The sequence below is a fragment of the Lepidochelys olivacea genome, assembly GCF_965140295.1.
Source record: "Lepidochelys olivacea isolate rLepOli2 genome assembly, chromosome: 1".
In the NCBI taxonomy this organism is placed as follows: Eukaryota; Metazoa; Chordata; order Testudines; family Cheloniidae; genus Lepidochelys; species Lepidochelys olivacea.
In genome coordinates, this window is record NC_140411.1 from 69,022,739 (window position 1) to 69,043,882 (window position 21,144).

Below are 21,144 nucleotides of genomic sequence, written 5' to 3' on the forward strand. Positions count from 1 at the left end.
TGTGCCAACTTGTGGGATAAACAAAGTTAGGTGGGTTTCCCAGGAAACCTCTAAGGGGACGTGTATACAAATGTACCCTCTCTGGTAATGCAAGAATTCAGCCTTTTGGTCTATGACCTGAGAAGGGGCCTTTGTCTTCCGATTACCTTTTCCCAGGATCCCAAGATCAAAGATCGCTCTGACTCTCAGATCCATAGGGTTGTTTGTTCTAAGCTAACAGCTATTACAAACTTGTAACCACAGAAAAAACCCTTGATAGGGTTTGACAGACTGAATCGTAACCAGAGCCCTTGTGACCTCTGGTAAGACACTATGCATGTGTGTAGATTCTTATTGTTTTTCACATGTGTTCTCTGTAATGCTTTCACCTTAAGAATAAATATGCTTGCTTAGCAAGGGCTGTGTGGCAACTTCTAACTGTGGGCAATTATGCTGGTTGTAGATGCTCAGGAGAAGGCAAAACAGGCTGCTTAGGCAGTTTGTCTTGCTGGGGAACACACAATACAACTAGGGAATTGTTCACCATGGAAAACCCCCAGTCATGAGGCCAGATAGATACTGGTCTCTGTCCAAGAGAAGTGACAGCTGAGGAGCCGGCAGCATGGAATGGGTGCCCTTGCTGGACCACAGAAGAGAAATACAGATGCAGTTGCTTTGAACGATGCCAATATGTATCTGCTCCCCTTCTCTGAAGACCCTTACCTGCGGGTCCCATAGGAATCCATACTTCATACACTACTCTTCAATACGGGATAGCTCGCTGGTTTGAGCATTGGCCTGCTAAATCCAGGGTTGTGAGCTCAATTCTTGAGGGGGCCATTTAGGGATCTGGGGCAAAAATTGGGGATTGGTCCTGCTTTGAGCAGGGGATTGGACTAGATGATCTCCTGAGGTCCCTTCCAACCCTGATATTCTATGATCTTCCAATACCACTTTAAGGCTTTGGTCCTAATTTTCAAGCCCTGAATTTTTAACTGTGAATCTCCCTGATAGCTTTGATCCTCTGAGACAATGCAGATCTCAAAGCCCAGGAGGAAGCATGTGAGAACTGGGAACAAAGCATTATCTGTTGAGGGGATCTGGCTATGGAACAAATCTTCCAAAGAAGATCAGGCAGACCCAGAGTCTCACCCTCTTTAGGAAATGTTGCAAGGCCTTCTTCTTTCAGAAAGCCATTCCGCCATAAGTTACAATCAAAATTAGAGCATCCCTTTATTCTCATAAAAACTTCCAACTCCACACGAAAAGAAACTGTCCCCCAAGAAAAGTTCTGACCCCATAAAAGGATAAGTGCCAGAGAGCGACTCTAAGAAGTCTATTGAACTTCTCTATTGCTATTGATTTTACGTGAAAGATCCTCAGATACTATGCTAATGGGTGGCAGTATAAAATCCTAAAATAGATAGATAAGACACATGAGATAGAATTCCTGAGCAATCTGTTGTCTTCATGTAATCCCTGGCCACATCAGATGTGAAAAATCATACTTTAAACTTTAAGTATATATCATTTAAAATTTTCTCTTTAGATTTAATATTAAAAGAGTGCCCATACAAAAGCTCTGAGTGCCTCTGACAATAGATTTACATTAACAGCCACCAGGAAGGATAAACAAAATAGAAATAAATTTACAATATCATCCAGCAGCCTTAAATAATCAAATTAAGATAACAATTTTCCTCAAGCCACGAGCAATAGAAATAGAAATATTTCAGAAGGATAGGGTGAGTGTCCTTTATGCAGTCCTTGCTCAGACAAAACACCCATTGATTTTTTAATCTTTTCTGTACGCATTTATTTCAATAGATCAGGATTTATCCCTAAAAAATTATTCTTGAGAATTAAGTACCACAGGCATATATTCCTCTATTTATGTGCAAAACTTCTAATAATTTTGGGTCTGACTATCCTTTCAACAAGTCCATGATTCTCTCCATGACATCATCTTCCAGCCAAGCTGTGGAAAATTTGTTGTGTAAGATACTGGATACTGAATCCCCCTCCGAGAGGCATCAGTCAATAAAGGGGCAATACCAACAGCCCCTAAAAGAGTGGTGCAGCGATGATGCAAGGGAGGGCCCAGGGAGTAGTGCAGATGGCCTTGCCCAAGTTCCATAAGATTTCCTCATGAATCTCAGGACACCTGCAGGTTAGATCATCCTCCTTGCCCATCTCCAGTAGAATGGAGTATGAATGAAACTTGAAAAAACCAAGAGTTTAAATTCATGTCTGTTTAATGTCTCTTTTGTGAATTTTTCCTTTGATTGATCCTATCATTTATATATTATTGAGCACATGATATTGAATACCATTCAGATCATACTGATGACTTATAGGAGTTAATTATTTTTAAGCTGCAGCTGAGGAGGGTGACAAACAATTATAGTTCACCATCCGGTAAAACCCAACATTTGCAAATGAAGTTAGGTGGAGTTTTTCAAAGGCACAAACTCAGGGGGAGTTCAGCTCCTAACCCAGGCTGTGCCCTTGAAAAATCCCCCCCTTTTTTATTTTAATTGTAAGGGCTGTGATAAAATCTTTCCTGGACACTTAACATTCCCAATCTTCTAAGTATGTGAGCCACATTCTGTTTTGTTATTTTGGTGTAAATTTCCACCAGAGTGACAAACAGCAGAGTCTGATCCATATTATTAGCTCTATGGTTAAATAATAATAAGGTTATATTATAGTAGCATCCAGGCAGCTTGCACCAGGTCCCCATTATGCTACGTGCTATGCAAATGCATATGAAGACATGGTCCCTGCCTTGAAGAGTTCACAACCTAAGAATAAAAATAACTAGACCATTATTTTATGTTGCATTTTGATGATGCAGTTTAGAGCCAAAGCATAGTAGCCTTTAACAAGAAATCACTATATAGAGTCTGTGAAGAGGTTACACCAGATGGACTGAATGGAATTGTGTTACTGCTGCAATATATGGAGAATGAAATGAATACAGATTTATCATTCTGAAGCAAGATCAAGGACTGTTCTATTGTGAAACATTTTTCCCTTAGCAGTGCATAATGAAAAGGATTTGCATTATGTGAGTGCAGAAAATATCTCTACAAATCAACTTAAATGCAGATCTCAATATAAGCCACAAACAAAAGGCAGTTAGAAGATATATTGTGAAGACTGTGTAAGCCAGTGGTTTTGACCTGTAAAAAGTTACATTTCTTTAACATGTACCAGCTTTTAGAAATGAGTCATTACTCAACTCAGTAATTACGTTACCAGAATGATGTCATTTCAGCTGAGTGCTGACAGATGACCATATTTAACTTATGACAGACTTATCACTTAGCAGTTTTTGCTGTTTCACTTTTTCCCTTAGTTACTTGCCTCGATAAAGCGTAAGAGTAAAATGTTAACATGAGTCTTGAAAGTTCAATTTCCACTTCATATAATGCATTTGACTCAGAAATGACACATACTTGGCACTATTCTACTTCATCAGTGTTAATCATATTTTCCTTCAGATTATCTTCAAAGATTTCATATGTCTCCTACAGTCAGTACTTCTCATTTCAAAGTCATTTTCACTTTCTTATCTTTTTCAAATTCTTGATTGTTGGATATTTAATTTTTTTTAACATTCTTAAATAGGATTTTAGAAAGCATTTCCCTAAAGAAATCTAATCCATATATTATAGAGTTCACCTTCAAAGCATATTAGATCACCCTGTACTTTTTGTTACAGAACATAAAAATGTAAGGGCAAAATGACTAAATTGTATTTCAATCAGGATTGCTTCTAGAAAGTCAGAAAAGTCCATCATCATTACTAAAGTACTGTTAGCAAAGCAATGGGAAATTCAGTAAGGTAGTTTTTAAAGGGTGTATTTTTTTGAAAATGTATAGTACAATAGCTAGTATAGTTCTATTTTGATCCGACCAGGTATTTGGTGGGGAAATAATTACCTTTAATTTTCTCTTATATTATGTATGATAGTCTGAGATCAAGTACACAGGAATTTCTAAATGTCAACGTACACAGCATTTTGTAAACAAGAAACACAGCCAGAAAGTCTGATGGGTTTCTGGAAATGATCCCCAGCCTCAGATGTCTGCAAGGGAGAGCTGCCATCTTCTGTCTGAATTGCAGCTACTGTGAAGGAGGTGTATTTATTTGTGATTAAGACTCGATTGGCTTCCTGGGCTTAAGGATGATTAGCAGGGTTTATGTGGGAGCATACAAATTAGATGTAGGGAGACAGAGATGTTATTTTCCTCGCATTGCAGCTAGTTTAAACAGCAAAAATAAAAATAAGCTAGATGATATTTTACAAGATATACACACAAACCAAAATCCTTGGTCAGATCAAAACAGTCCTTCGACATCAATGTTACAAATATTGGCAATCACATTTATTTTCACTTGCATCTATTTGAAGCCTATTGAATAGATGCAAGTGAAGATAAATGTGAATGTCAATATTGTAACATTGATGTTTAAGAGCTACCCTAAGAACGCCTTGTTTCTGAGGAAAAAACTTGTAGGTGCAGTCATAACCTGCTCAGTGGACAAATGCTGCCACGCTCTGTTGGGTGTAGGTCAGTTAGTATCAAACAGAGGCTCTGGAAGGATCCATATTCACACAGGTAAAAAGAAAGTATACTTTCTCTAGAGAAGGTTTTATGGACCTTATCCAATGGCCAAAGTCAATGGAAAGAATCCCATTTACTTCACTGGGCATTGGATCAGGCCCATTGCTACTTCTGCTACTGGCCATTCCAATGAAGTTGTGCATAATAATTAATGACCCACAGTAAGTGTTACATGCTCCCCTCTAAATGCGATGCACAGATGATGAATCTGTCAAAGCCTGAGCTAGAAAGTCTGTTTGTTAGCTCAAGCTGCACAGACATGCTTGCAGGTCTTGAGGCATGATTCAATCCCTAGTATTGGCCAAGATGGTGGCTATCACCAGATCACCCCTTAGCATGATTGCCATGTGACTAGAGCATTATAAGATTGCACAGGTTGTGAAACTCGTAAAATGTTACGCTGGGTAGGTTTCAGTATGTGACACACAATGTAAATAGTTTTCTGACTAACCTGGAGAAATAAAGCTGAATTATGTGCTCATTCCATAGACTAAGGCAGCAGTTATGTCTTCCTTTGTGTTTGTACAACACATAGCACAATGGAGTTCTGAGCCTGACTGGTGCCTTTCATCACCACCACAATCCTACTAATATATTTTTGGTAGAAGGGATGGGGCAGTGTGGTATTCTTAGTAATGAACTGTAAGGCTACTTACAAGTCCTGCAAAAAAACACCATATAGGTCCTGAAATAATTAAGAGATAATTCACCCAGTTGCGTAATGGCCATAGGAGTCCCTCTGTGCCACTAAATTTTCACACTTCCCCCTCAATAGTGGAGAGGCAAAGCACCCAGCGATTCAGGGCGATACTTTCTTTTGCATTTTTACTGTCACATTGTGAACACTACCAAAAAAAGAACGAACTATTATAACAGTTGCCACAAGAGGCTGCACTGCAGAACCATGACTACCCATTAGTTAGGGTGATAGACTTTTATCCTTTGTTTCGTGCAGTTCCATTTACATATACATACATACATACATACATACACACACACACACACACAGTCCATTAATTTAGATTTAGGGAAAGAGTGAATTTCACCCATGGAGTATACATGGGAAGCCTTAAATTATAAATGCAATTCAAAGGTAAATTGAAACCTGACTATATATTACATTTTCTTTTAGAAAAATATGCAATGATCTAGAGTAGTCAGGCAACTGTATCTCTTTAATATGTTCTAGGTATCCGTGATGTAAATTTTCCACAGAATTCTGAAACAGGTCCTGACAGGTAAGTAAAATAGGAATTTTTTTTTAATTTTAACTTGAAAATCCATTTTTGATTTTAAATCAGCCTATTCAGTCTGTTAATAGATTATGATATTAAAGAATATTTAGAAGAGCATTTTAGTTCACTTCAATGTTTTTATACACTCTAAAAACCAGTCAATGATCATTAAGCCCATAATATCATGTCTATACTTACTAATGGAAAAGCATGGAAAAGGTAAAATGGGGTGAACAGTGAAAACAGCTGATTCACAAAAATGATTGTGAAAATTATGATCATTTTGCTTACTGTGATTGTAGTCACTCTCAGACAAGTGGCAGGTACCCATGAAAATGTCTGTAAATCCCCAAAGATTCATCAATTTTACCAAAGAATGGTCTTTTTCTGATAATTGCTTATGTTTATAATCATCTTGTTAAAATGTTTGAGTTGGACAGTCAGACAGCACAAACAAAACTGTGACACTTAGGTCATGGTCCCCTATCCTCTTCTTGTTCTGCACTGAAAAAATTACTACACAGCCCACCACGTTTTACAATCCGTTACAGCCCCAATGGATTGTGGGATTAGAAGTGATGTTCTGGGTGATGGATAAACTATTAATTGCCAAGTAGTTGAGTCTTATGACCAAATTTTTGGTGATGCTTGTCCTTTGAATCACAGTTACTTCACATATGCAAAATTGAAATACCTGGGGTGAAATCTGGCCTCAGTGAAGTCAATGTGATCAGGATTTCACCCCAATATCTACTGGTATTCTAAAATAGCTACAAGAAAAAGCAGCAGCAAATTCCTGTTTTCATGATGTAGCAGTGATGGTGTGTAGAATGTGCTTCCATCATGAATGGTCCTTTAACAAGTCTTCTTCCCTCAGTAATCATCGGGGGGAAGATTTAGGATTCTTAAAACTGCATCTTCCCATTTATTTGTGGTCAGCTTAGTGCTCTACATTCTTTGATCTCCACTCTGTAAACCTTCTCTAAACGCATACCCACTTCAGTATGTGGGACATGACTCCACCATTGTAGTTGTCTTGTTCTGAACTTGTGGAAGACTGCAACTTGTCAGGATCGTTTAAGTAGCTCCTCATTTGTGACAAATTAAAACCAATGGTGTTAAGAATACACCATAACTTTTGACAGTGCAAACTGTTTAGTTTCCTCTCCTCAGCTGTTTTTAATGGCCATGTTTCTACTCTATATAACATGGTTGTCATCACTACCACAATAAGCACTCATATCTTAGTTGTGACAAAGACAACCCACCCTCCCAATGGAGGCTTTTGAAGATGCTGAAATGCCATTGATGCAAGACCAATCTGATGTAGGACATCTTCAGACATGGAAGCTCCTGCTGTCGACCAACTACCAAATAGCTTAAATTATACATTCAAAGTCATTGCCATCTACCATCAAGAGGTCATTCATTTCCATTTTATAGGAGGCAAACTCAGCTTTAGTTTTATTAACATTGACCCCAAGTCCAATAGACTCAGCAGTTTTTTTGCAGCTCTTCCACCATTAGCTGTAATTGGTCAGCAGTCTCTCCACATAAGACAACATCTGCATATTCAACATCTTCTTAAGATGAAGATCCTATAAAGATTAATCTTGAAATTTCACACCTCATACTTTGGCCTCAAACAGCTGTGTCATCAGACAGCACTTCAGATACTGTAAGTGAGAGAACACATCCCTGGCATACTCCTGATTCTACTGAAATCCAGCCTATAATCCAACAACTAACCTATTTACACAGCAAAACGTACTGAGGTACAGTTCCTCCACTAGGCACACTAAGTTCTTAGGCACCCCATATGGATATAGCGGTATCCACAGTACTGATCGAGTCAAAAGCAGTAGCAAAGTCTATAAAGATAACTTCCTTTTGTTGCTTTACTCATTTTTCAATAATATTCCACACAGAGCATGGATTGTAGATCCATGCTATCTATGCTATCCCTGTGCAGGAACCACTCTGGCTGTCTTTCATTTTTGGATTGAGACAGTATTTCAGTCAGTTCAATAGCATGATCATGAACACCTTCCCTAGGACTGAAAGCAGCTCTCGTCCCCTATTTCTGGGGCTCTCCAACTTCATTGCACCACGACCCCTTCTGAGAACAAAAATTACTACATGACCCCAGGAGGGAGGACCGAAGCCTGAGCCCACCTGAACCCCACCACCCCATCTTAGGAGGCCAAAGCCCAAGCGGGGGACTGTAGCGAGGTGAGGACTCACCAGCGTGGTGCCTCCTGCTGGTCGTCCTGGGAATTAGCTCTTCCGCACTAGAGCGCCCTCTGCAGGCCAGTGTCTCGCCTGCCACTGACCCCTGTGTCCCTCCGGGACCCTGGTGCCCCTTTCCCTAGGGTTCTGCCCCAGCAGTACCCCCACTCTAGGTCTCCCCTCCCAGGGGAACCGCCAACCCTCTAAACCCACCTTGCCTCAGTGGCTACTGCCAGTCAGTCATCATCCAGACCCCTTTCCCTGGGGCAGACTGCAATCTGTAATGGCCAATCACTGGCAAGGGGGTAGGACCAGCTGCTTTTGCCTGTCCTCAGGCTGCCCCAGTATCTTTTTGGGCCTTTAACAAGGCCTGAAGCCTAGGGGTTTACTTCGCTGGAGCTCCCCAGCTCCCTGTGCCCTTCCCCAATACTGCTCTGCTTCAGGTACCTTGCTCCCAGGCAGCTAGCCCTTCCCACTCCAGGGCTAGGGTGAGACTCCTCTGCTTCTGCCCCACAGCCCTCTTACAGGGCCAGTTGTGACCTGACTGGGGCAGGGCCCCAGCTGTGGCTGCTTCCCCCAATCAGCCTAGCTTTTCCAAGCCACAGCTCTCTCCAGGGCTGCTTTTAGCCCCGTCAGCGCCAGAGTGGGGTGATCACCACACTCCAGGGGGCCAAAGCCGAAGCCCAAAGGCTTCAACCACAACCTCCGCCCTATTTGATCAAACTGATCACTCGCTCCTTCCCCCCCGCCCCACCCCAAAAAGGAAGGAATGATACAGCCCCCTTTTCCAATCTTCTGGAGTGCAATTGGCTTCCCAAACTTTTAAGACAATTCTATGAAGCCAATGAACTAGACCTGGGGCTACACTCTTTAGCAGTTTTGATTAAATATTGTCAAGATCAGGCATTTTGTAACTGTTTGACCACAAACATCACTTCCTTTAATACCATTGGCCTGTTTTCTGCTGGGTTTATTTTTTGATTCAGTTGTAGTTGATACCTTGGTGAAGATTCCCACCAGACATAAGAATAATGAGTATGCTAAACCACCCCTTTAGTGCAGACTGTGATGCTAATTAAGTAAAGTAAGAGTATTTTACACCACAAGCAGTCCCACTCAATCAGTGAGACTGCCTGTGAAATAAGGGATCACAATCCTGATCATTATGATAGCCTTTCCAGCTGCACCACCACGGAAAAGTGGTGCATTTTAAAGAGACAGAACAAGCAAGCATCTCTGATGATGCAATGTCTTTCTAGCTGTTATGCGTGATTTTTCCAGGAAGGAGCTAAAATCATGGTGGAGGCAGTGGAAGCCTGAGTGAAGCAAGATTACCCAGCATGGTGTGTGTGAGAATGATGTCCTCTGTTGCCTGACCCATGGAGACTATAATTGACCTACTGCCACTGCAAGCTAAAAAGCTTTCCTTTTAACTTTGATAATAGAGGCTTGTGTTTTTCAGGATTCTAGATCCATCTGCCCAATAGTAGGTCATTGGTAGAGTAGCCATCTCTTTTGTTTGCAGCACATGGATACATTACACCCTCCTTACCTACAAGGCAAACTATTTTCTGCATCTGCTCATTGACAGTGAATTTAGATTGATAACCCTGATTTAAAAGACAATTTTATTCTTATATTCTGTTACCAGTCTGAAGAGACCATAGTTTTGGTATGACATATCAGGATACAATCTAGACTAATAAGCAGCTTTGTCAGTCCTGCCCTGTCACCTTGAGTGCCTTACTGAATGAATTTCCACAAGGGCTGCTCACAAATAGCCTTCCAGCATGCAAGCCACAGTCAGCATGTGTGCGCAACTGCAGCCTGACAACTACACTTGGATTATATTCTGGCTCTCACCAGTTTGTGTTCTACTGCAGGGTGACCCCAACACACTCCCAGTTTTAGGATTTGCCCCCAGAAATGTATGTCCTGTACTGCCCAGCTCTCTCCTGGAGAATAGCAATCATATACAGTCTATTTCTTTAATAGAAATAATATGCACACAGCTTGCCACCCCAAATGGAGTTTCCCAGACTGCAAATTTAAATATAAGTGAGTTTCAATTTAAACACGCTGGATTAGATAAAACAAGTTTATTAACTATAAAGGGACAGATTTTGAGTAGAAGTAGTGAGCCATAAAGTCAGAAATGGTTACAAGAAAAAAAATAAAAGTAAAAATAAAATGCAACTGGTGCCTAACAAACTATGTTAAATTCAAAGCAAAATTTCTCACCGCAGACTCTCAGCAGTCTTTCTGACCCAACTTCTTAGGTCAGGACCCCTTCTCCCAGAATCCAACAAATGCTTCCTGTGTTGCTTCAGATGCCATGATGAGCAGAAAGAGGGAGGGGTGCCTTGGGTGTTTGTCTCTCCATTTTATAGTCAGTCCCCTCTTGGAAATATTTCCAGCTGAGATTCAGGAGACAGTCTACAGGGGAGAATGCTCCCTGATGCTTTTTCATTACCTGTTAGAGTTTCCTTTGTTTCCCTTCCTGCTGGATGACTCTTACTGCTTAAATGCAAATTAAGCAGAGCACACATTCCTTTGTCTGAGACAGACCTGTTTGCTAACTTCAATTTGGTTAAGAATACCATACAGTGGAATCTTATAACTTCACATACAATGTTGGCACACTCATTTTAATCAGGACAATGACCAAATTATTTGTTTTCAAAAGATCTCACAAAGCATAATTTGTACAAAGGTTATTACAATAGCGTGTAAGGTGTGAACATAGCAGTATATTCTGTCACAACAGACCATTACACTAAGTAGTCCCTCAACAGATAATACACATCTCGTAAAATCCACTCTCAAACTGACCAGATAAATAGAACTGTCATGATGAAAATGGAGTTATTTATGAAATACCATTTAAATGACTACCACCATTTATATAACATAACAGGCTAACTCTATCATGTTACTTCAACAATTCTCTGTTCTGACCTTGTGTAGCAAATGATGTTTCTTAAATTATGAGATGTATTTCTTGCCACCAGCCTTGTATATGGGAGAACCAGGGCAGAAGCATTTGAAAGAGTGGGTGATAGACTAAAAGGGACTCATTTTTCTGTGAATTGGTTCTTAATTATTGCACTTATTATTATACATCTTTCTTTTAGCATCATTTATCATTTCCAAAACATTTGGAGCCAAATTCATCCCTGCTGCAACTCCACTGACTTCAATGGGATCCCACAAGGGAGGAATTTGGCCCTTTGTACTCACCTCAGCACTCAATTATCACTTTAACTCTGAGCCATTTGTTGGATTAAAAGAATTCTTTTCCTGGAAAATCTCTCACCTTTCATAATCCTGTCTGTGATTCTGTTTCTCAATTGTATGGAATGTTATCACATTCTATTGACTGACGTTCTTTGTGATGTGTTTTAAATGTATTAATCTATTAATCCCTTGGCAATTTTGCACGTTATTATAATTCCCCCGGGCACCTAATGTGTAGTTTTTTCTTTGTAATAAATAAAAAGCTAAATTCTAAGAATGTGAATAATATTCAAAGAGCTAATCTTAGTGCTTTTCTGATCTATATTTGATGCCCTCCCCCCTCCACACACACTCCCCAATAACTCCTCAAGCATATTTAAAGGGCCACAATAATCAGGATTGAAAACAAGCCATTCTTTGGAATAATAATAATAAAAAATAAATCAGGATCCTTTATCATAGTGTTTCCACTTCAGCTGCTCTACTGAAAACAGACCTATTTCAATTTAATAATATCTTATTTGCAAGTCCTTTCTAATCCACCCACACATACACACAAATCGTTATAACCTTGATCTATGAAGTAATGCTTCCTCCAACCATATTTTTATTCTCTTGCATTGGCTCTGATCCTCTGCCAGCCACGCCTTTCCTGATCTGTGAGCCTCTCTGCATCGGTGTCTTAGTTTCTGCCAGGGAAAAAGAGCAATGCATCAAAAGAGGAACAAAGGAAAACAAATTGGACAGAGAAATCCCCAGTCAAGGATTGCTAATACTTTCCAGGCCCATCACCCTCTCCCCCTTCCCACGTGCCCAACTGCATTTTAAAGAAATTATATTGGGAAATCCTCAATAGTTAGCGGTAATATATATTTTTTCACAAATAACTATTACTATAGATTTCTTCCTTTATTATTTTAATAGGAAACTCTCAGCTAACAAAAAACTAAACTACATAAGATAACCCAAGAATTTACATAAAAGATGGAGAAGTGTTCATAAAATATAAACAGAAGTAGAAATCTTAAACCACAACTATATAAAGAACAAACTCTTATTTTAGAGGTCTGCAGTCTTGCTTGTCTCATTTTTTTTTTTTAAGTGACCTATAATGTAATGTCTTTACTTGGGTTGTTATAATGGGCTCAGACTTTGTGGGTTTTACTACTGTGTTAAGGATTATGGGGTATTTATGCCCTCTGGTTACCCTAATAGTGCTAGAGGCAGGAATTCTTCCCAGCTGCTGCTGTTCTTCTAGGGCCTTTCCCCTAAAACATTATGGGGTTGTACAGGGGAAGGGAGAGCAGTTGCAGTGTTCCTTAACTTGGGCCTGCCTCAAAACTGCAAGAAGTGTCCCCTAAAATCCATGAGAAGGGGGAAGCCATTTATAGCAAGGAGTCAAAGGAGGTCAGGCCACGGCCTCCTTCTCCATGAGGATGGGGCCCAGCGGGACATGGCCAGAGGATCCACCACTGTACAGACTGTTTTTTTCACCCCAAAGATGGGTCATGTTACAATCCTGAAGGACCACTCCAGCATCTGAAGCCTTTGGAGAAGGATTCCTACTGTCACCCTCCCCCTGCAACTGTTTACTTAGACCAACTATCTGTGCATTTGTCCCTTAAGTGTTAGTCTAAAAAGTGATCTGCACTAAAACTATTTAACATGGAGCACAAAAGACTAATGCTAGAAATAACCTGATCTATTGTAAAGACCTTCATCAGTTTCCTGAGATTATATGACCAGATGATTTCAGTGCAGGGCCCCCCTATTTTTCCCACACAGCGTTACGTATCTTTTATGTTCTTCAAAAGATTTTTAGATCCAAACTGTCCTTTTCCCTAAGCCTCATCAATTGGCTTTGCAAACTGCAATAAGGGATTACAAAATATACCATGCCATGTTCTTTGTTAGGTTTACCAATTAAAGCCCTAATCATGAAGTTTTGGCACAATTCAGCATTGGAGGTGGTGCCTCCATGGTGCACAAGGGAAATTTGCATATTGTGAAACATTATTTGTATTGCTGTAGCACAGAGATGCTACGTGGTGATAGGCAATACTAAGAATTTTCCCTACTCTGAAGAGCTTACAGTCTAAATAGATAAGAGAAGCCAATGGTGGGAGAAAGGAGTATTATCTCAATTTTATAGATGGGAAGAGAAGGCACAAAGAAAATAAATGTGTTATCTAAGATCACATAGGAAGTCCATGGCAGAGCCAAGACTTGAACTTAGATGGCCTGAGAACCCAGTAAGTGCCCTAATCACAAGGCCATCGTTCTCTTAGTACTGTGGTCTTTTGCAGAGCATAGGGTATTGCCCCTATGAAGCTGGTCAGCTCTACTGGCTGAGACATAGGGGAGCAGAAATTTTTCCTCTGGCTATTCTACATCCATCATTCTCCCCCTTTGGAGTGTCATGAGCCCTCAGTGGAGTAGGAGGGGGGAAGCAGTCTGCTCCCCTTTGAGAATTACTGAAAACAATTCCAATTTATAACAGACCATCAATTAAGAGCTAGTAGACTGGTTTTGATCACAAGTAAAGTGGTGGTGGGGGGGAACCTATTTTCCATGTAAGTCACATGCACTTAACTAGAAGAAAATAAAGATCTGACAGGACAAAATGTTCCTAAGCAGTATTAGGATTTCCAGTTTCAAGATTACACAGATATCATGGGGTTCTCTACTCACCATTGTCCACCTCCTTGCAGCTGTGTCTGGATAATAGTTCCACCCAGTCTGACACCCCCCTTCTATCTCTCCTTTGCACTGCAGCCCCTCTTATACTCCAGGAGCTGCAGGGCTTATTCTTCATGGCTTGGCCCTCCAGCCATATCATTATGTGTTTTTCCCTCTTCCACAGTATCAAAATCCCATTAGACTGGCTATCCTTCCCAGCAGTCCTCCAATCCAATGCAATGCCTCTTCCCCAGTGTCTGTTAGAGGAACCCAGCCCCGCCCACTACTTTGGGGTCCAGCCAAGGTCTGAGCCTTTTCCTATTTCATCTCTATCAGGCTTCCACTCCACCACGCTTCTGGGTCAACTCTTCCTTCATGGTATGTAACCCGGAGCTTCTATTCTGTCTAAGCCCATAGAGTCACTGACATCTTCTACACTACAGCACTTTTCTGCCCTCTCTACCTAGCCTTATACAAGCCCCACCTGCTCCTGATCAGCTGAGCTCCATCCTCAATTAGGAATTACTTATCAAGCCTAATTCTCCCTGAGGTGTGGCCTACCAGGTTAAGTGGCCCCTTCTGAGCTTTATTAACCCTCTCCAGATTAGTGTGGTATGAACACCCTATCACAACAAACAAAACCCTAGAACAGCCAGCAAACGAACTAACTAACTAAAGAAATAATGGATCAACCAAAAATACCTGAAAGTTCTAATTTTTGTAGTCTTAGAAGTTGCTTGTGGATAAAGCCAGGGGGGTTTAAAGATCTCTAGTGTTTACTAGGTGCCTATACCTAGTGCATGAAACTTTAATAACTGTCCACCTCCAAAATAATTCAAGGAAAACAATTCTTAAAAAGTGAAATGACAAAGACTATCTGCTACCAAAAGTGGAGGACAGCTGATACAAACCATTCCTGGACCAACCCTCAAGGCTGCCAAATACAATATTAATGCGCAAGTTTAACTCCCAAATAGCTGTTGATTAACAACCAAACATTCATCAAAGAGAGTTCTTTATTGTATAGAAGCCAACTTCATCATCCAAAGAGTACAGATTTCAACCAGAAAGCATAACATTCTATATCTACTACTTACTGACAGGAATTGCTTGAGGATGTAAGCAAGATAGAAACTTGTAACTAACAAGTTACTATAATTCAGCATATTCAGAATGATTTATAATGCGGCCAAACATGATTTATTTAAAACAGAATTACAAAATTAGCAGATGAAAGGTGTGTAAATGTGCCAGTTCCCCCAGGAATAATAAAGAGAAAGATGGGAGAAAACAGGTATTTACCATCTGGAAAAGAGGGAAATCTAACCAGCAATAGCTAGGTGCAAAATTATTACTTTAGGACTCCAGCTCTGACAAATTTAAAGGGTCAGCTCCAGGAAAGCATGCTGGGGGGAAAAATGCTTCCTATAATTGGGCAAACCTGTTTGAGACTAAATAGTAGTGACTAGGAAGCCACCAATGAAGATTTTCATAGACATATGTTTGCTTTTGCAGTGTACTATATTTACTGTATTGTGACCTAACATATACTTGGATTTTAATAAAGTATTATTTTTATTTTAAAACTCTGCATCAAAGAACACTCACCAAGAGCTTTAAGGGCCCTTGACACAAATTTAGAAGCACAATAAAATAGTTACATAATCAGTACCACACAATCTGATTCTCAGAAGTCATTCAAATTGGCTCAGAACATTGTCATTTGGACTGACCTGTGTCTGAAAGGCCATGAGGTAAGGATGATGATCAATAGCAATGCCTTCCTTGGTAATTAGTGACATCAATGGATAGGTAAGTGGTAGAAGCATAGGTGTTTGTCCTTTGTTCTTGGCCTTGAAAAGGTCCTTCAGCAACACCACCAGAGCTATCTCCATGACCTATCACTATCTGACACCTGTTTGTGAAGGGTCCTGGGTAATTTCAGAGATCAAGTGTTGGAGCATGCTGTATGTCAGCTCCTCAATTGTGCCATGAAGGGGAGATTGGAGATGAGATGGTAGCTAGTGAGTTCTCTGACTCCAAGTAAGATTTATTGAGAACTAGTAAGTTTACTGCATGCTTTAGGGTAGCTGGTAGATTGTGCTCTCTGAAGGAGGCATTGATGATCTTGGTCAGCTTTGAGTCTAAACTAGCTTACATAACCTATATGGGTAAGGGCCTGTCTCTAGGCCAGATAGCCTAGACATCTTTCAGTGTTTTTAAGGCCTCCACTTGTGTGACTGAGGCAAGGGCTACCAAAGAAAGTGGAATGGTCTTTGTTTTCTGAATATTTGGCTTACACAGGGGGGACAGCAAGATTGTCACAAATTCAGTGGATCTTTTGAGCAAAGTAGGATAACAGCTTCTCATAGTGAGAGATTCTGCAACGGGGTTAAATCTTGATAGCTTGACAATGATTAACCAAGACAGGCAGGGGAATTCTTAGTTGTAAGTGGCAAAAAATATATCAGTTTATTTCAAGAGGTACTGTTTCAAAACCTCATTTCATTAGATGAAGTCTTGTCATAAAAAATACTTTAGTACAGGATTTTATTTTTTTGCAATTCAGTTCTCTTGGTAGGCTGCACAACTCACCCACAAAAAAGAATCTGTCTTATGAAATGGACATGCAAATAAACTTACCTCTTGTGAGGTTTTAAAGATATAAAATGGCTTTCCTTTAGGTAGATTTTGCCTGAAGTTTAAAATTTAGCAGCTGCTGTCTGGTACTGCAAGAAAGATTGTACAGAATAACAAGTTGTTCTCAAATGAAAGGTTAAAACATATACAGTTTAAAGTTTCATACGGAAGATACTCAGCTTTTTTATATAACTATATATACACTGTCAGTTTATATGGTACCTATAATATTAGTATCATAAATGTACATGGTGCTTATTTATTTACTGTGGTGCCCAGTTGATTTAAGAGGGATTATTTTTAAATCTTCATTGTTTCCACTGCAGATTACTGAGGAAAGGACTGTTTAAAAGAACACTTGCACTTTAACTTGATTCAAATTCTTTTTTAACATAAAGAGTAAGCCACCAGAAGAATACTTCTGCAATATATCCATGGTAAGTGTACCTGCATTATTTTACATAGCAAATATACAATGCAAAAACAAAACGACCGTTCTGTGCAAAAGAGATATTCTGCTCTATAATTTCAGAGTATATTCTTATCTTTCATTTGGTATAGCTTTTATCACATCCCTGCTTTTCTACTTTTTTCAGAAATAATGAACAACTTCAAAAAGTTATATTTTTAGCCTAAAAGAGACTTTCATCTAAAGTTCATTTAAAAAAAAATGGATAAAAGGTGAACATACATAGTAGACTGGCAGTGCATCAGTCCACCTCCCTGCCTCTTGGATATTTACAAATGCTCCCAGTTTAACTACACCTTCCCCACAAAAAATACTCTCCATCCCATAGTCCCACCCTGTCTCAGACCTTTCCTTGAGATGATGCCAAGTTGTTTTCTATAGACTCAAATTCTTCTCCATAAAAATCTCTTAATTTAACTTCCGCAGTTCTTGAGCCATTCAACACTCTATATTTTATGCACCCTTTTTTTCAGACATGTCCAGCTTGCGATTAGCTCCCTCAATAGTAGAACATCCTTATCTGCACTCATACCATAGACAGTGTGTCATCAACCCTTACTGGCATCTGGCAATTTCCACATGTCTGTGTCTTTTGAAAGATGGCATATACTGTTTATATATAAAAAATTCTTCTTAGCGTGTCCTTTGAAGAGGTACTTTACTCTAATGGCTTATCTACATGGGGTGCTATTCCTTAATAGTTATTCCTGATTAACTCCCTGTGTGGATGCTTTTATACCAGGATAAGAGTGCTTTATTCTGAATTATCTTAATCATCTTCCAAAGTGGATTAAGCTAATTCAGGCCTTGGCTACACTTGCAAGTTAGAGCGCATTAAATCAGCTCCAGGCGTCCTAACTCCTGAGGTGTCCACGCTGGCAAGACACTTAGAGCACCTGGACTCCGCAGCTGGTAATCTGGACTCCTGGACTTAGAGCACCTGGACTCCTTGGTAATCGACCTCCATGAGAAGCATAGAGCTTTCTGCGCCCTGGCTGAAATGCCCAGGTGTCAGTGTGGACAACGTGTTGCATTACTGCGCTGTGACTAGCCTCCGGAAACGTCCCATAATCCCGTGCAGTCAAGTGGCCACTCTCGTCATGGTTTTGAACTCGGCTGCAGGCATGCGGATATCCCCTTTCAAGCACCATTTCTGACAGCCGACTGCTTATCTGTTCCGGGACACAAAGCAAACCATTACTGTGGAATGCTTCTGCTGCAGAGGCAGGTGTTTGTGCATGTGTGGGAGAGAGAAAGAGAGAGATGGGGGGTGGGGGCTGATAGCGGGGGTTTTCCCTTCCCCCTGCCGCTGTCTGAACTTACAAGACAGCATGCTGACACACTCTCTGCCCCTCCCAAAACACACTGTCTCTCCCCCCCATATACACACAACACACTCCCTGTCACACTCCACCATGCCCCCATTTGAAAAGCACACTGCAGCCACTTGCACACTGGCATAGCTATTACAATGCACTGCTCTCTGTGGCATTGCAAGAGCTGCTAATGTGGCCATGACACTGCACTTGCAGCTGACAGTGTGAACACACACGCTATCCCTGCTGCTGTCTCCGAGAGCTGGTTTAACTCCCTACATCTGCAAGTGTAGCCATAGCCTCAGACTAATATTGGAGACCCCAGAGCATGGCCACTAGTTAAGTTGAGGGGATGGAAGGCCATAAGGGTCGAGAAGGTCTCCCTGCTGAAGGCCTAAGGGCTTCTTCTTAACCCCCCTTAATAGAATTCAGGCCTGGATGGTTTGAGTAAGCTCTTTTGCTCTTAAAACAATGTTGCAGCCACAGATAATGCCTTATAGTGTAAGGTTTGCTGACGCCAAGTTAAAGATAATAGGAGATAGTTACAAGATCAGACAGAATATGCTGGTTGTTTAAGTTGCTAGGAATGCTTGTTAGAGGTTGCAGGAAATAAACATTGTTGTAACCAATATAAGGAAGGCAGAGTATTTGTGCAAAGTTTTAATTGGCTGATGTGTAGTGCAGTAGCATTAAGGAATATAAAAGTGTGTGTAATGACCTGCTCTGGTGTGCAGGATTTGAGATTCTATTCTCCCTGTACCTTGTTTGCAGCTGCAAATAAACTTTTCTGCTTCTCCACCCCGTTGTGATTATTGAGTGAAACACACCGGGTAACGAACCCCTGCTGTTGTTTTGCCTCTCGGCATTGGGTGCCGGCAACATTAAGGCACTCTTTTTCTGGTACCAAAGCATCCACACAGGGGGTAAATCAGGATTCACACAATTTAAATTCACACTTTACCTTAATCTGCATTAACTTCCTTGTCCAGATAAGCCATAGATAAGAACAGTCAGCAAATTCTTGATCCTTTTGTTATAAGTAATTTTCAAACATTTGTATTCACAGTCCAGGAGTCAATTGATGGTTTGTTTGTTTTCACCATTGAAACAGACCCTTTTTACACGGTATGTTGGTGTTCATAAAGAAGGTCCTGGTATTGGAAACACATACGTGAGTAATTTTATGGGGCTATTCACTGAATAAGGTTGTTGTGGTATGTAAGTATTTGCACATTCAGGCCATTGAACTGTGCACATAGCCCTGCAAACTTCATCCTATACTTGATAGTAGAAATTGAGCTCACTAGAATGGGCTAAAATAGTCTGTTATATGTGGGAAATAATGTCTAAAATCCACATCCAATATAATGAAAATCCTCTTAATAATACTAAGCACAGAATGACTGCTTGCATATTTCCATGAATATTTGAAGCAGTATGTATACAAAGCCCTTAGATGTTTTTCTAAATCCTAACTAGCATAATCCTGATCACAAGAAGATTAATCGTTTGCAGAACACTACAGTTAGCAATCAGCATGTGTTGCAGTGGCCAACTCAAGATGTGAAATGATAATAATTAAAAACCAAACAGTTAATAATCAACAACTATATGAAATAAAAATTTTAAATGAATATTTCTGTCCCATTAACTGGTTTGTAAAAAAACCCACTGCCCTTGGGAAAGTAAAGAACATTTTTTTAAAGTATTGATTCTGCAACTTTTGCCAACATACATACATCTCAGTCACTATCATGGTTTTTGTTGGGCTGTCTTTCCTCTTAGTATGGGATATTTTGTGATTCCAGTTTATCACATTGGAAAATGGAAAAACCTAGGAAGCTGTCCAGGACCCACATAGTTGGCAGTGTGACACCATCATTTAATGGGGCTGTTTAAGAGTATACCATTTTAAAAGGCAGACCGAGCAGTAGCCAGAGTGTGAATTTCACACACACATAACATAAATAATCAGAAACAAATCTGAGTGAGCTGGATGAGGATCACAGAAAGGACCAATGCATATTGGCTAAAGAGAGTGATGTGCAAGATATCACATTAAATAAAGTTTGCACTGTTGGAAATAATATAAATTTTAACAAAAGGGTCAAATTTGATCTATCTGTGTAGGTTCTTATATCACACTCATCACTGGGTTATCTGAGAAACATTCTTGGGCTCAGATGGATATGGTCAGGACATGATTTCGTCCACTGAATTCAAGTAGAAAAATATTGTAGACCTATTGCTGCAAATCATAACTGGCAATAAACACAGCAGATCTGTCTAGTCTATAAAAGAAATAACCAATAAAAGTCTACAAAAATAATAGGAAACCACAGAACCATGTTTTCAAAATGAAATAAATGTGTGATATGAACATTTCCTGCAACATTTTGACGGCCCTCTTTTGAGCTCCCGACTACTGAGCTTTTCAACAATTCATAATTTAATAAGCTACAACTAAGCAATAAACAGCACGTGAACGATGAATATTTGAAATTAAAGTTGTATGTGAATTGTATCACCTGGTCCTGTAATAGTACCAAAATGCTGCATGTAGTAGAAACCAGCTGTATCATTCACTTCTCTGCAGTAAATCTTTAGATAAGAAGCATTTGAGGTGAATTTCCCCCTTGGTGCAGAGGGTCATGTACCACCTAAGGCCCACTCAAATGCTAGTCTGAGGACTTCACTAGTGCATAGGCCTTAGGCTGGAGCAATC

General features: G+C 40.1%; 1 long non-coding RNA gene across 1 annotated transcript in view; it reads left to right on the forward strand.

The window, feature by feature from the left end:
• LOC311515157 overlaps window positions 1-17,042 on the forward strand; it is a 65,840-nt gene extending 48,798 nt beyond the window's left edge. The window contains exons 3-4 of the long non-coding RNA XR_014710064.1: window positions 5,804-5,852; window positions 16,961-17,042. This is a non-coding gene — a long non-coding RNA (uncharacterized lncRNA). The remainder of the gene's footprint in view (window positions 1-5,803; window positions 5,853-16,960) is intronic.
• The last annotated feature ends 4,102 nt before the right edge of the window (window positions 17,043-21,144 follow it).